This window comes from Arachis hypogaea, chromosome 17 (genome assembly GCF_003086295.3).
Source record: "Arachis hypogaea cultivar Tifrunner chromosome 17, arahy.Tifrunner.gnm2.J5K5, whole genome shotgun sequence".
Taxonomy (NCBI): domain Eukaryota; kingdom Viridiplantae; phylum Streptophyta; class Magnoliopsida; order Fabales; family Fabaceae; genus Arachis; species Arachis hypogaea.
The window spans coordinates 112,545,050-112,550,897 of NC_092052.1; the positions used below are offsets into that span (position 1 = coordinate 112,545,050).

At 38.3% G+C, this 5,848-nt stretch overlaps 1 non-coding gene across 1 annotated transcript; it reads right to left on the reverse strand.

The window, feature by feature from the left end:
- Positions 1-1,336: 1,336 nt before the first annotated feature.
- On the reverse strand, positions 1,337-1,444 carry LOC112768344 (small nucleolar RNA R71). The gene has a single exon (XR_003185779.1). It is a non-coding gene; the product is annotated as a small nucleolar RNA R71 (small nucleolar RNA).
- Between the last annotated feature and the right edge of the window lie 4,404 nt (positions 1,445-5,848).

Sequence of the window (5,848 nt, forward strand, 5' to 3'; positions counted from 1 at the left end):
ACGCCAGCCAGGTACCCTGGCTGGGCATTAAACGCCCAAAAAGGTAGACTTTTGGGCGTTAAACGCCAGAATGGACACCATTCTGGGCGTTTAACGCCAAGAGGACACAAGAGGGAAGATTTTGTTTTTAATTCAAATCTTTTTCAAATCTTCATATTTTTTCAAAATCAAATCTTTTTCAAATCATATCTTTCCAATCATATCTTTTCAAAATTAATTTCTTTCCCTTTTTTTTAAATTGTTTTACTATTTTCAAAAATTCTTGCTCTAATTCATGATTTAATTCAAAATTTTCAAATTGTTACTTGCCTATTAAGAAAGGATCAAATTTTAATTCTAGAATCATATCTTCTAATCTCTTGTTAGTCAAGTAATCAACTTTAATTTTAGAAATTTCTTTTTAATTGATTGTCAATCATATCTTTTTAAAACCATATTTTCTCAATCATATCTTCTCAATCACATCTTTTTTATTTCTAATTTCAAAATCTTTTTCAAAAATCACTTAATTTCTTTCCCAATCTTAATTTTCGAAAATCTCAATCAAATTTTCAAATTTCTTTTTTATTATTTCAAAATCTTTTTAAGTTGTTTTCGAAAATCCTTCCCCCTTCTCACATCCTTCTATTAAAGGACTAACACTCCTCCATTATCAGCAATTCGAACTCTGTCCCTCTTGATAAGTTCGAATTCTCTCATCTCTACCTCCTCCTTCTATTCTTCTTTTCCTCTGACACCTCAAGGAATCTCTATACTGTAACATAGAGGATTCCATACTTTCTTCTTCTCTCTTTCATATGAGCAGGAGTAAGGACAAAGGCATTCTTGTCGAAGCTGATCCTGAACCTACAGGACCTTGAAGCGAAAGCTAAGAGAAGCTAAAGTACAACTCTCTGTAGAGGGCCTAACAGAGCTTTTCAAAGAAGAAGAAGCCATGGCAGCCGAAAACAAAAATGCCAACAATGCAAGGAAGGTGCTTGGTGACTTTACTGCACCTACTCCCGACTTCTATGGGAGAAGCATCTCTATCCCTGCCATTGGAGCAAACAACTTTGAGCTTAAGCCTCAATTAGTTTCTCTAATGCAACAGAATTGCAAGTTTCATGGACTTCCATTGGAAGATCCTCATCAGTTCTTAGCTGAATTCTTGCAAATCTGTGACACTGTTAAGACCAATGGGGTTGACCCTGAAGTCTACAGACTTATGCTTTTTCCCTTTGCTGTAAGAGACAGAGCTAGGATATAGTTGGATTTACAACCTAAAAAAAGCCTGAATTCGTGGGAAAAGCTAGTCAATGCCTTCTTGGCAAAGTTCTTTCCACCTCAAAAATTGAGTAAGCTTAGAGTAGAAGTCCAGACCTTCAGACAGAAGGAAGGAGAATCCCTCTATGAAGCTTGGGAAAGATACAAGCAATTGATCAGAAGGTGTCCTTCTGACATGCTTTCAGAATGGAGCATCATAGGTATCTTCTATGATGGTCTATCTGAACTGTCCAAGATGTCATTGGACAGCTCTGTTGGAGGATCTCTTCATCTGAAGAAAACACCTGCAGAAGCTCAGGAACTCATTGAAATGGTTGTAAATAACCAATTCATGTACACTTCTGAAAGGAATCCTGTGAATAATGGGACAAATCAGAAGAAATGGGTTCTTGAGATTAATACTCTGAATGCCATATTGGCTCAGAATAAAATATTGACCCAACAAGTCAATATGATCTCTTAGAGTCTGTCTAGAATGCAAGCAGCAACAGGCAGTACTAAAGAAGCATCTTCTGAAGAAGAAGCTTATGACCTTGAGAACCCTGCAATGGAAGAGGTGAATTACATGGGAGAACCCTATGGAAACACCTATAATCCTTCATGGAAAAATCATCCAAATCTCTCATGGAAGGACCAACAGAGGCCTCAACAAGGCTTCAACAACAACAATGGTGGAAGAAACAGGTTTAGCAATAGCAAGCCTTTTCCATCATCTTCTCAGCAACAGACAGAGAATTCTAAGCAAAGCCCCGCTGACTTAACAACTATAGTCTCTGATCTAATCAAAACCACTCAAAGTTTCATGACTGAAACAAGGTCCTCCATTAGAAATCTGGAGGCACAAGTGGGTCAGCTGAGTAAGAAAATTACTGAACTCCCTCCTAGTACTCTCCCAAGAAATACATAAGAGAATCCAAAAAGAGAGTGCAAGCCCATAAACACATCTCACATGGCCGAACCTGGAGAGAAGGATGAGGCATTGATTTCCACTGAGGAAGCCCTCAATGGATGTCCACTGGCCTCCATGGAGTTCCCTAATGAGGACCCATGGGAATCTGAGGCTCATACAGAGACCATAGAGATTCCATTGAATTTACTTTTGCCATTCATGAGCTCTGATGAGTATTCTTCCTCTGAAGAGGATGAAGATGTTACTGAAGAGCAAGTTTCTAAGTACCTTGGAGCAATCATGAAGCTAAATGCCAAGTTATTTGGTAATGAGACTTGGGAGGATGAACCTCCATTGCTCATCAAAGAACTGGATGACTTGACTAGGCAGAGATTACCTCAAAAGAGACAAGATCCTGAAAAATTCTCAATCCCTTGTACCATAGGCACCATGACCTTTGAGAAGGCTCTGTATGACCTAGGGTGAAGTATAAACCTCATGCCTCTCTCTGTAATGGAGAAGCTAGGGATCATTGAGGTATAAGCTGCAAGAATCTCACTAGAGATGGCAGACAATTCAAAGAAACAAGCTTATGGACTTGTAGAGGATGTCTTGGTAAAGGTTGAAGGCTACTACATCCCTACTGATTTCATAATCCTAGAGACTGGGAAGTGTATGGATGAATCCATCATCCTTGGCAGACCCTTCCTAGCCACAGCAAAAGCTGTGATTGATGTTGACAGAGGAGAATTCGTCCTTCAAGTGAATGAGGACTCCCTTGTGTTTAAAGTTCAAGGATATCCCTCTGTAACCAGGTGCCCACGCCGCTGCTTGATAGGGTTACATCTATTCTAACTATTCAGATGACTGCTATGTTATATGTTATTATGTTATCATGCTATGTTATTATCATTGTATTGTTGTATTTAGTATATATATTATAATGCTATATTATCATGTTATTATTTTATCATGCTATGTCATTATATAATACTTGAATGAGTTTGGAAAATATATATATTAAAGATGTTCTTAATTGATGTCTGTTAAAATTTCACAGAAAAAAAGGTGAAGGTAACAAACACTGTGATGAAAAAGGCAACACAATAATATTAATAACGACAGTCTGTCAGACAAGACAACAATAAAGATAACTGCAAACACGAAAAAGAAAACACAAAATGCCACAAACATTGCTAAACAATAATAAAGCATAATACAGTAGACATAAGAAAAGGCAACACAACAAAGAAAGCTCTAAACTTTGCTAGCTACTCCAGATCCCCCAGTGCCTCCTCCCTAAGGACAACTCCGCCTAGTAAGACCAGGCTGTCTGCATAGCCTACACTACTTTATTATATTCGGATTGACCTAATCCATACTAGTGCAAATTCTAGTGCTCCTAGGACGATCTTCATATGCATGTCTCTTACTAGGATCAAGGATGACTGTTGGACCATCATATGGTGGCCAGAAGCCTTATGGAATCAAAGGATGGAATCCCATCCTATAGACATTAAACATCGTGCTGAGGCGATATACCTCGTGGACATAAGTTGCCCAACTCAGGCGAGAATATGAACAACAGGCGACTGCATGGCAACATGGGTAGTGAAGTGCCTGAAAGTACCAGCAATTGCAAGTCCGATCTCTCAACGAGACTCTGTAACTACCAAGTGAGAAGTTACCTGTTGGAGTAGTCTCGACCACATTAATATCCAAATTATCCTTATCATACAGTGTCACCATGAAATATCATGATGGCTTTATATTTGCCTCCATTGCCTTCACAAGCAACTGACTAAATTGCTGAGTTGTCCCCAACTATGCGTCAGCCTCTCTTCCCTTGCAAACAAAGAGCTCCGCTAATCTCCCATAAGTGGACTTCACCAAGGAACAAACTGGAAGGTTCCTAACACCTTTGAGCATCGAATTAACACACTTGAAAATATTTATATTCATATAGTCGAATCAATGACCCTCGTACCGGTGCTGAGTACACTTGTCAAACTCCATCCTGTTAGCCCAGTCACACACTACTAGGTCCTTGGTCCCGAGGATGTCAAACTTGACTGAAGAACGAATGATCGACGGTTTAGAATTCAGAATAAATTCCTGTTGCAAGTATAGTTTCTAAACCAAACAATCATCCTTTCTTACAAATGTTTTGGTTGTCACAAGTAACAAACCTAATAAAATTTATAACCGAAGTATTCAAACCTCGGGTTGTCTTCTCAAGGAATTGCAGGGAGGTATTATTTATTATTGGTTATGGAAAATAGTGTTTTTGGGTTTTGAAAGGTTTGAACAAGGAAAATAAATTGCAGGAATTAATAAATTAATATCTAATAAAACTCTTGGCAAGGTATGAAGATTCGGAAGTCCTATCCTAGTTATCCTTATCGATGGTGATGAGAATTGAGTTTTAATCCCACTAAGTTAACCTTTACTAAAGCAAAGGAAAGTCAAGTGGACTAATTAGTTAGATCCTCAAGTCCTAGACAATTCCTAAGAAAGGACTAGAGTTAGCGGAATTCAATTCAATTAGCAAAAATAACAATTATCAATCACGATGAGTTTGACAACTCAAGAGTTACCAATTAATCAACCGAAGGCAAAAGAGAAGAATCTAAATTATTTATATAAATAAAGGAAAGCAATCATAATTCTGAAATACCTCAAATTATTAATTCAGAAAATCCTAACATGAAGGGTTCATAAGCCAATTGGGCAACATAAGTAATTATCAAATAAAAGCATTAAAGTATCTGAAAGTAAAAGAGAAATATAAAATAAAAGGAATATTGAACCTGAGAGGAAGTTGAAATCCTAAATCCTTTAAGAGGAATCCTAATCCTAAAACCTAAGAGAGAGGAGAGAACCTCTCTCTCTAAAAACTACATCTAAATCCTAAAAAGTGAGTAATTGGAAGACTTCTTAGGTGTATCCTCTTTGAATGGATGCATTTCCCCACTTTATAACCTCTAATCTGTGTTTTCTGGACTTGGATCTAGGCCAAAAAGGTCTCAGAAATCGCTGGGGGCGTTTTCTGCAGTTTCTGGTGCGTGGCGTCTGTCACGCGTCGGCGTGTGTCACGCGGTCGCGTCATCTGGGAGTTTTCCTTATCACGCGTTCGCTTCGCTCACGCGTACGCGTCATTTGCGTTCTGCTCAAGGCACGCGTCCGCGTCAGTCACGCGTCCGCATCGCTGCCTTTTTGCACTGGGCACGCGGCCACTTCGTCCATGCGTTCGCGTCGCTGCCCTTTTCTTCAAAACTCCATTTTTGTGATTCCCTTCCATTTTTGTATGTTTTCTTTCCATCCTTCAAGTCATTCCTACCCTATAAAGCCTGAAAGCACTCAACACACAAATCACGGCATCGAATGATAATAAAGGATGATTAATTTTAATATTTTTAAAGCATAGGAAACATGTTTTTCGCATATACCACATAATAAGGAAGGGAAAGTAAAACCATGCAATTAACATGAATAAGTGAGTGAAAGATTGAATAAATCACTTAAATTGAGCACAAAATATATCATAAAATATGGGTTTATCAACCTCCCCACACTTAAACAATAGCATGTCCTCATGCTAAATCCAAGAGAAAGAATAAGGTAAAGTGGTGGAATTTCATGCAATGCAATCTATTCTAAATGCAACTATCTACATGAGTCATGCAATTCTAATTA